Source organism: Neomonachus schauinslandi, chromosome 1 (genome assembly GCF_002201575.2).
Source record: "Neomonachus schauinslandi chromosome 1, ASM220157v2, whole genome shotgun sequence".
NCBI classification, from domain to species: Eukaryota; Metazoa; Chordata; class Mammalia; order Carnivora; family Phocidae; genus Neomonachus; species Neomonachus schauinslandi.
The window spans coordinates 84,874,380-84,885,639 of NC_058403.1; the positions used below are offsets into that span (position 1 = coordinate 84,874,380).

The 11,260-nt window shown below is 42.4% G+C and overlaps 1 pseudogene; it reads left to right on the forward strand.

Annotated features, from left to right (window-relative positions):
* The first annotated feature begins 9,739 nt into the window (after nt 1-9,739).
* Nucleotides 9,740-10,261, forward strand: LOC110582562 (annotated as a pseudogene).
* Nucleotides 10,262-11,260: the final 999 nt, after the last annotated feature.

Consider the following 11,260-nt stretch of genomic DNA (forward strand, 5'->3'; position numbering starts at 1 on the left):
GAGCACCAGGGAGAGAGGTGAGAAGGATGCATCTATATTAATAAAATTAACTCTTACAATTAGCTGTTTTTCTTTAAGTAATCTCTACACCCAACATGGGGCTCAAACTCATGACCCCAAGACCCAGAGCCACATGCTTTACTGACTGAAATAGCCAGGCATTCCTACAATTAGCTATTTTTTAATGATTCAGAAGACCTAGAGGTTGACACTACAGTATAATAATTTATAGGACAAAGTGGAATTTTCCTTAAATTTTTAAAAAATATTCTTTCTTGAAGTTTATGAGAATTTACTGTCACAAGTTTTATTGGTGCTAAGAATCCATTTCCTCATAAACAGTATAGAATTACCTTACAAAACAAAAATGCGTGGAATAACCTTTTTTCTGGTTTTGTTGTTGTTGTTTTTGGAATAGCTATTTCTAAAATGCAGTATTTATTTTCTTTTAACTTCTCTTTCATCATTTACAACTCTCTTTCATTGAACCTTTCCAGGAGGAATTTCCAATTCTCTTTGCAAACTAACAAACGTAACTTCAGAACACCCTGGAATTTGTGTAGAAGCATAGAGCCATTGCATTTTTTTCCTGAGAGAATTTAGCTATTATTTCTGTTACTTCTATTGGATTTTATTTTTTTTAAGATGTATTTACTTACTTGAGAGAGAGCGCGAGTGGGAGGAGGGGCAGAGAGCGAGGGAGAGAATCTCAAGCAGACTCCCTGATGAGCACAGAGCCTCACCTGGGGCACAATCTCACAACCCTGAGATCATGACCTGAGCCAAAACCAAGAGTCAGATGCTCAACCGAATGAGCCACCTGGGCACCCCTACTTCTATTGAATTTTAAAGATGAGGAATAGCAAATGACAATTCCTTATTATTTTCCCATTTAACTCCAGCCCTCCTTTTCTTGCCTTTTCCTAACATTGTGAAGTCAAAGCCTGGATTCTCCTCAATCATCTCCTTAGGTGTTGTATTAATTTTTTATTGCTGCTATAACAGAGTATCAAAAACTTAATAGCTTAAAACAGCACAATTTTTTTCTCTTACATTTCTGAAGGTCAGAGCCCAAAATCAGGTCTTAGGGGGAACAGATCAAGGGGCTTGTAGGGCTGTGTTTGTTCTGGAGGCTCAAGGGCAGAATCCATTCCTTGTCCTTTCCAGTGTCTAGAGGCTGCCTGCATCCCTTGGTTCATGGTCTCAGATCACTGTGTTCTGTTTCTGTCAACATATCTCCTTTTCTAAGTCTGACCCTCCTGCCTGTCTTATATGGATTCTACTGCTCGCCCAGGTAAACCAGGATAATGTTCCAATCTTAACCTTAATCACATCTGCAAAGTCCATGTTGCCATGGAAGGTAATACATTCACAGACTTCAGGGATTAGGCTATGGACAACTTTAGGGGGACCATTATTCTGTCTACTAAAGATGGAGTTCTAATCTAGTCATCCACTTGATCTGCTTTATAATTTTGTTTAGATTAACACACTAACAGAAAAACACCATTAATTCTCTGCCTTTAAAACTAAAGTATAGGGGTGCCTGGGGGCTCAGGTGGTTAACTGTCCTGCTCATAATTTCAGCTCAGGTGAGGATCTCATGGGTCATGGGATTGAGCCCTGCGCCGGGCTCTGAGCTCAGCAGGGAGTCTGAGAGTCTCTCCCTCTGCCCCTCCCCCCACTCTCTCTCTCTAAAACAAAAAAATAAATCTTTAAAAAAAATAAAATAAAACTAAAGTATAAAGACAATAGTTATGCCCATGAAAAGAAAGAAAAGCAGAGATTAGGGCAAACATACTTGCGTAATGATCTAGTTCCGTAATTATATAACCACATATCCTCTCTGCTAGTCCCCCACTTTCATACCTTGGCTCTGTCCGTTCTCATATCTCCCATGCCTGGCCTTTAACTAGGATCTCCTTTTGGGCAGTAGGAACTCCCTGTTCTAGGGTCAACAAGCTCCCCTACATCCTTGAACACAGTTTCTCAAGATACAGTTCATGTCTCACTATGATTAAACATTGGTTTTCCTGGGCACCTGGTGGCACAGTCAGTCAAGCATCTGACTCTTGATTTTGTCTCAGGTCTCTATCTCAGGGTCGTGAGATCAAGCCTCCCTCAGGCTCTGGGCTGTGCACTGGGCATGGAGCCTGCACATTCTGTCCCTGTAGACCTCCATGGGTCCTGACCTCTCTCCTTTGTTTATTTTTTTTTAGTTTATTTTTTTGGTGAACTCTACACCCAATGTGGGGCTTGAACCCACAACTCCAAGATCAAGAGTTGTATGCTCTTCTTTTTTTTTTTTTTTTTTAAGATTTTTTTTTTTATTTATTTATTTGACAGAGAGAGACATAGCGAAAGCAGGAACACAAGCAGGGGGAGTGGGAGAGGGAGAAGCAGGCTTCCTGCAGAGCAGGGAGCCCGATGCGGGGCTCGATCCCAGGACCCTGGGATCATGACCTGAGCCGAAGGCAGACGCTTAACGACTGAGCCACCCAGGCGCCCCAAGAGTTGTATGCTCTTCTAACTGAGCCAGCCAAGTGCTCCCCCACCCTTTTTTTAAAGTTTATTAGTTTTTTTTCGTAATTGACCTCTCTCCTTTAAAACTGCAATCCAAGGCTGGGGCTTTATCTGTGACCAGCTTTCTTGGTACTGGAAACCTCTTTTGTATTGTCTCAACTCTCTGAATGTTACCTGTGTCTAGGTTCCAGCAGTCACATTCACCCTGAGGTTGACAATTTATTGGGACCCTGAATTGTATAGGTTTACATATTGCCTGACTACTGTGTTCTGCCTGCTCGACTGAACATTCTTCCCAGTACCAACAGCTGGATCTTTATCCCTGGCACCTGTCCAACAAAGTAGACTGGTCCAGCTTCAGTTCAGTCTAGCTCACCAAGCTGCAGTGAACTTCTCTGTGACCAGCTATGAAATGAGATACAGTAATATCCCACCCCCCTAGCTTTCTACCACTCTCTCACCCCGTTCAAACTAGATCTTCCATCTCCCTTTGTTCTCCAGTCCCTTAATATCTACCGTGCTGCACAGATGCTCTACTTCCTTGCATCACTCCTTCACTGCTCCAGAACATTCCAACCATTTTAGATTCTCTCGTGTCTTGGTTTCTCTGCCATATTCTCTCTGCCAGTATTCCAAACTTAGTCCCTGGGGTAATCATTAAGACCATTTATAAAACTTTCAGTTCTCTTCCCTCCAGCTACCTGGTAGGATCTTACTTCTCCATTCCTCTACTTTGGCCAGTGAAATGTGAATAATTTTGAGGAGTCATATATCCAGGTAGAAACTTTAAGAGATAATGCTCCCTTTGTCATGTTTTCTTTCCTTTTGCCTATATGACAAGGAACACTCTCTGAAGTGGGGAAAGTGGCCCCAAACTGACCTACAATGGATGTAGCAACAGGAGAAATAAATCCCTGTTGTTTTAAGCCTTTGAGATTACAGGTTTGTTTGTTATTATAGCATAACCTAACCTATCCTGAAAGAAACCAGCCCTACCATCTATTTTCTCAGTGCTGTTCTCAGTCTGTGATGCACCTGGTTGTTTTGCCTGACTGGCATTCCTCTGAAAACCCACTTTGGGCCCATGTGATTCATGACTTTAGGGGTGAGTTTATGATCAAGATTCAGGCAATCAAACTGTCCCAGCCCCTTGGCCCCAGTGATTAGTCCAACGTGGGGCACCTTACCCAAACTGGGCCAATTATAGTCTATACTAGGCTTTGGCTGGAAAAATTGGGAAAGAAGGGCTCTTTTTGTGTGGGCTTACTAAAGCAGGTAGACTATGTCCTTTGGCGCTGTCAGTGGCTATCTAGGAAAGCAGAGCCAAACAATGGAGAGAAACATACTTTTGATGACAATTGTTTGATTTAGCTATGCCTTAAGAATCTTTAGACTTTCTTTGGACTTTCCTGTTATTTAAGCCAATCGATTACCTTTAGACTCTACTCTAGTTTGAGTTGGGATTTCTGTCAATTGCAACTGAAAAAGTGCTGACTGAAATAGCTTGAAGCATTAATGGAAACATCAGGAAACTGTAGAATTTTTCCTTCCACTTTTATGCTATAGAATATCTACTGAATTCTCACTGGGCTCAGCAGTCTTTTGTTCAGCTTTATTTACTCCCTATTACATTCCTCATGGTGCTTATTTACCAAACACTTTCTACTCTCCTTAATTCCTTTCTCACTCTCCAAGATGAGTTGGCCTTTCACTCCTCCGAAATCAAATTCATCTGTCTTGAGCTTCTTCCACTTTAACCCCATTCCTATGTATTTTCATCTATCCATCTCTTTCCAAGATAACCACATCACTCATTCCTCCGCCGGTGGCTTTTGTGTCGTGGCTTTCCTCTGATACATTTGACCACTCCCCTGCCTCCTCTTCCTTGTACTGCAGCCTGGGAACAGCTATTCATAGCCTCTACCTTTCTTTTCTTGCAGTACAGATCCCTGATATCTTTGGCTGTATCTGCCAAATAGCTCTCAAATCTATGTATTCCATAGATACATATTGGCCTGCTAGATGTTTGCATTCACATGTCCCAGGTGGGAATGTTCTTCAAACTTGACATGTCCAAAAGTGAAATTATTCTGCTTTTCCAAAATTCAAGCTCTGAGTTATTCCAGGCCATCCCAGGGACTCTGCTTGGTACCCTCAGGTCCAGTTAGTTGCTCTGTCCTGTCCGTATCACCTTACAGTGCCTCTCCAAATTATACCCTTCTTACTACAAACACAGTGACTAGTTCTGACTTTTATTACCTGGTTTTTATACTCATGCAATCATTGCCTCAGTTTCCCTTACGTGATCAGACTCCAGAAGGCCAGAAACAAAATGATGTAGAAAAATACACATTAAAGTAAGTTTTAGGTTGCTACTTCTTGTCCAGGTGCATACATCAGTTCAGGTCTCTCAGCTGAATGCCTGCTAGAGATCTGTCGGTCACGAGTTGAGTCTCAGTATTTCCTATCCCTGATGACATCCTTGGCACACTTGGAAACAGTACATCTTATGCTCAGTGAACATTGCTGTAAAATTCTTTTGTAGTACTCATGGATCCACTGCAAATGTTGAACATGCTATTGTGAAAGGTTTCCAGAACTCATGCAACATCACTGTTTTCTTAGAGCGTTCCCCCAGCCTTGTCCCAGACTCTTTGATCTTCTTGTTCCACTACCATCCTTTTGTATCACAGCTAAAAATATGCAACATGATATAAGGCTCAAATACAAATACATAAACCTGGAAGAATCAGCCACAGCAGCAATAATCTTCCCAGCCTCCCACCTGTCTTCCTTTTAGCTCATTCTCTTCAAAAGATGCTTCCAGTTCCTTTCCTGAAGGGCAGCAAGGATCACAGTATCCCTCTTTAAAAAGTTTAGTTGCTCACACTAACTACAGGATCCAATCCAAACTCACTGGCCTGGTGTCTTAGACCATTTGGGCTGCTAAAACAAAAATACCATAAACTGGGTAGCTTATAAACAACAGAGATTTATTTCTTGTAGTTCTGGAGGCTGGGAAGTTTAAGATCAAGGATTCAACAGGGTCGGTTTCTTCTGAGGCCTCCTTGGTTTGTAGATGGCCATCTTCTATCTCTGTGTGTATATGTATCTGTGTCCAAACTTCCTCTTCTTGTAAGGACATTAATCATACTGGATTAGGGCCCACCTTAAAGACCTCATTTTCACTTAATTACCTCTTTGATGAGTACTCACCAATATGCTGGTTTTTAAAAGATAGATTTCACTTAACTAGGCAGAGATAGGGGATGCTGTAAGGATGTCATTTTGTGAGCAAAGCCCAGGGGCAAGGAAACTTCAGGGAATGCTGTGTGGCCAGTTTGGCTGGCCACAGAACCAGGTGATGGATGGATAGGCTGTGTTATGGGTTGAATTGGGTTCCCCCCAAATTTATATGTTGAAGTCCTAATCCCTGGTACCTCAGAATGTAACTGTATTTGGAGATAAGTTCTTTTTTATTTTATTTATTTATTTATTAGAGAGAGAGAGACAGAGACAGAGCATGCACAGGGGAGAAGGGCCGAGGGAGAGGGAGAAGCAGGCTTCCCGCTGAGCAGGGAGGCCAATGTGGGGCTCAATCCCAGGACCCTGGGATCATGACCTGAGCCGAAGGCAGACACTTAACCAACTGAGCCACCGAGGCACCCCTGGGGATAAGTTCTATAAAGAGGTAATTAGCGGACAGCCTCACCTCTGCTATCCTACCTACCACTCCCTTGCGGTGTATTCAATAAACTTCTATCCCCCCAAAAATAACTAACTAAATAAAGAAAACAGTATTTAAGTTAAAGTGAGGTCTCTAAGGTCGGCCCCCATCCTAACCCTAGCTATCTTTCATGAAGTCTTTGCAAACACTGAATTAGTTAATACTGAACCATTGCTACTAAAGAAAATACAGGGTTACGTTCCCACGAGCCTCTGGTCACAACATCTTCGTCAACCGATTAATATATAATCTTTTTATGTTTGTTTCTGTTTAAAGGTGTTTCATGTAATATATATTGTTGATTCATTAACATTGAACTCACAGCCAACAGCACTATAACACATGCCTGAACACCGCTCAGGCAATGCATGGGTCTGTTTCTGTAGGGCACATTGTAGCTTCTCGCACTTGGGAACACTAGGCAGCACTTCACCACTGTGCTTGGGGGCCATCTTAAATGGCAAAATCACCAAGAAAAATCACAAAAATGCAAAACCGTGGCCCAAAATAGACCTAAAGATTACTTGTTTACAGCATGGGCTGAAGCAAGAAGGCAAAGTATCACCATGTTTAAACTCAGCTGGGAACATGCCCGTCAGGTGACTCAAATTGTTCATTGCACCGCGCAGGTTCATGAATGACTGGGAAAGTGCTGTGAGTATTCATTCGGGGATTACAAACAAATTCTAGCAAGTAGATGAATTTGCAAATATGGGATCTATAAATAATGAGGATCAACTATGCTATTAATTTCATTTTACAGATAAAGAAACTAAGACTCAAAGCGGTTAAAATCTTACACAAAGTTACAGTTTGTGAAATTGGCACAGCCGGGATTCAAACTCCACTTTGTAGAAGAGGGAGATGTTTTTCACCTATCCTGAATCAGGATAGGATAAAGAGAGTTGAAGAAATCAGTCAAGCACATTAACACAGAGGCTACAAATAGCAAACAGTCTTTACAGAAACTTGCCAATTACAGGAAGCGTGCTTTCTGGGAATGGCAAAAGATATTAGTGATGAGCAGTTTCACACTTTAATCAAAGAGGATGGTTGTTAGAAGTACAGTACTAATATATTTATCTGATGGCCCTAGAGCCCAATTGACCAAAATCCATGGCCTTCATTTCTGCAGGGTTTATGTTGTCATCTTCTCAATACAATTCTGCTTAAAAAAATAAAAGAACATTCACACCCAGGCATTGTGGGATATACAAAAGCATAATTGGGGCCATATTATAATAGAGCAAATCAAGGAATTTGTTGTGAAGTCTATAAGGGGGTTTCATGCACCAAAAGCTTACTATATCACAGTAAGCCGTTTTTTAAAAAAGCATTTATTCATCTAAAAAAAAATCTATCAAGCTGCCACCATGTATTGAATGTTAGGTTAGGTACTCAACATCAGTGGTCAATATGAAATCGCTTCTGCCTTGGCCATATTCACAGCATAGTACCTGAGATGTGTATAGAATAATTGTGTGTGCCCTTGTGTGTGAACTCCTTGGCAGTTCCTCTCCATTTCCCTCTCCCTCCAAACCTAATGCATCTGTAGATTTGCGCAGCTGAGAGCCTCCCAGGAGAACTCAAACCATCTCCCTTAGGCCTGAGATACATGCAACAAATGGGTTGATCTGGGGATATCAGAAGTCAAATTACAAAGCAATTTCAAGACACCCAAGAGGCAAAGAGGAGTCAGGAATGATAAGTGAGGGCAATAAGAGATTCTAGGAGTCCCAGGGAAATGGTGGCCTGGGCCACTTTGGAAGGACTCTTTCTCGAATCCATCTTCACTGAGCCACCACATGTTCCTGATTTTCTTACTGTGTCACCGACCTCCCCCTTGTGGAACTCACCTCTTTCCAGACTCTATATAAGAGTCAGTCCTCAAGTCTCTTTTGTATCTCTTACTCCCTAAGTGATCTCATCCAATCTCTGGTTTTAAAGTCAATCAAGGCACCAACAGGAAACAGATGGCACTCAAACTAAGGTAATTCAAGCAGGGTCCAATAAAGGACTGTTTATAAAAGTGTAAGGATATCAGTACTCTGAAGCTAGTGCGGGGAGGAGCTGTCCCCAACCATGGTCCTACAGGGGTGAAACGGGGAAGCAGTTATGGCATCTGGAGAGAGAGAGCTGTGTGCAGACCTGCCTGACAGGGGCCATGAATTTTCGTGGAGGGACTCAGGCAACTAAGGGGGCAGTGTAGGGAGGGAGCTGGGGGGAATAAAGCATCCCGTCGTACTCTCCTCCCTTCTGGTCTGATCCAGCCAGAAACCAGAAGGCTGGAGTCCATCCACTTAATCCATACTGGTTAGTCGGTACGGAGGCAGAGAGAAGGGTGGAGAGGCAAGGAGAGAGAATTTGGAAGGCCTACCAAGATATCCAGGACACTATTCTATGGTGAAGACCCCCAAGTTTGTAAGCTCCAAACCTAACCTTTCGAGTTGAGTCATGATGGCCTACTTGGGCATCTCCACCTGAATTTTCACTGGATTTTCCCCTGCCACAGCCTGGTCCTCTCCTAACCCGTTCCTTTCCCACTCCCCTCCAGCTTTACCACCATTTACTTTGTTGCTTCGGCCCCAACCTAGCTTTCATCCCTGCATCATTTATTTCTCTTACACCCAATCCCTGAGCGAGTTCTGTCAGCTCCACTTTGAACAAGTGTCCAAAATCTGGACACTTCTCATCACCTCCACAGCTTCCATCCCAGTTCGTGCCCACAGCATCTCTTGCTTGTATGACTCCAAAGACTACCAACTGGTTTCCCCACCCCTCCCCTTACTCCCACCAGGGTCTATTCTACTTTTGGCCCCACAAGGTCCCTACAGTCAGTGCCTAATTCGGTACCCTGTTTACATTTTCTTCCCAGCAGCTATCTCCACCTAAATGCCTGTTATATGTTTATTCCTTTATCTCTTTCTCATTTTCTCTGTTAAAGTGTAAGCTTCATGAAGGCAGGGATCTTCTTGTCTACTGAGTTGTCCCCTCAGTTGAATAGGCTATTTCTTGTTTTTTTTTTTTTCTAAAGATTTTATTTATTTATTTGTCGGGTGGGGGGGGGAGAGAGAGCACAAACAGGGGGAGCAGCAGAGGGAGAGGGAGAAGCAGGCTCCCCGCTGAGCTGGGAGCCCGACACGGGACTCGATCCCAGGACCCTGGGATCATGACCTGAGCCGAAGGCAGATGCTTAACTGACTGAGCCACCCAGGTGTCCCAAATAGGCTATTTCTTGAATGAAAAAATGGATAATGCTTCTGTGGAAGATGCTGTGAAGAGAATGAGAAGACATGCGCAGACTAGGAGAAAATGTTTGCAAAAGACAAATTTGATTAAAAAAAAAAACCTCTATTATCCAAAATGTACATAGAACCTCTAAATTTCAACAACAAGAAAAACAAACAACTTGATTTTAAAAATGGGCAAAAGTCCTGAGCAGACTGCATCACCAGAGAAGATATACAGATATTTTCCCCATTCTCCATCATGGCACAAGATCAGGATGAAAAAAGAGAATCCCATGTGGGAACTTTGCATCCACAAACTGCCACAATGCCTGTGTTGAGAGAGTAGAGACAGACTGATCCTGGTGACCAAGGTGCTGGAGCAGCGCACAGGCCAAACCTCTGTGTTCTCCAAAGCTAGATATACCATCAGAACCTTGGGCATCAGGAGAAATGAAAAGATTGCACAGTCCATGTGGCCAACACAGAAGAAATTCAAGAGGAAGGTCTAAAGGCATGAGTGAATGAGTTAAGAAAAATAACTTCTCAGATGCTGGAAACTTTGGTTTTGGGATCCAAGAACACATTGATTTGGGAATCAAGTATGACCTAAGCTTTGGTATCCGCGGCCTGTATCCCTACATGGTGCTGAGTAGGCCAGGTTTCAACACTGCCGACAACAAGCACAGGACGGGATGTATTGGGACCAAACAGAATTAGCAAAGAGAAGGCTCTGTGTTGATTCCAGTAGAAGTATGATGGGATCATCCTTTCTGGCAAATAAATGCCTATCTCTATCCAGTCCCATAACATTTTTTCAAAGGAAAAAAAAATAAGATATACGGATGGCAGATAAGCATATGAAAAGATGCTGACATCATATGTCATTAGGGAATTACAAATTAAAACAAGACATCATGGGGCACCTGGATGGCTCAGTTGGTTAAACATCTGCCTCTTGGTTTCGGTTCAGGTCATGATCTCAGGATCGTGAGATCAAGCTCTGTGTCAGGCTCTGCGTTCGGCAGAGTGTCTGCTTGAGATTCTCTCTCCCTCTCCTTCTGTCCTTCCCCCACCCCACTCTCTCTCTCTGTCTCTAAAATAAAAAAATTAAAAAATAAATGAGATATCACTACATACCATTAAAATGGCCAAACTCCAAAGCACTGCCCACAGAGAATGTTGAGAGGGACGTGGAGCAACAGGAACTCTCATTATTGCTTTTAAGAATGCAAAATGGTACAGCCACTTTGGGAGACAATTTAGTTGTTTCTAACAAAACTGAATATACTCTTACCATATGATCCAGCCATTGTGCTCCTTCAAATTTACCCAAATGAGTTGAAACTTAAGTCCACACAAAACTTGCACACAGACGTTTATAGCAGTTTTAGTCTTAATTGCCAAAACCTGGAAGTAACCAAGATGTCCTTCAGTAGGTAAATGCATAAATCAACTGTGGTACATTTTGACAGTGGAATTTATTCAGTACCAAAAAGAAATGGGCTATCAAGCCATGAAAAAATATGGAAGAACCTTAAATGCATATTACTAAGTGAAAGAAGCCAATTTGAAAAGACAACATACTGTATGATTCCGGCTATATGACATTCTGGAAATGGCTAAACTATGGAGAAAATGAAAGGATCAGTTGTTGCCAGGGGTGGGAGGGAGGGATAAATAGGTAGCATACAGAAGATTTTTAGGGCAGTGAAACTATTTTGTACGATACTATAAATGGTGGGTATGTGCCAATATACATTTGTCAACACTCAGAGAATGT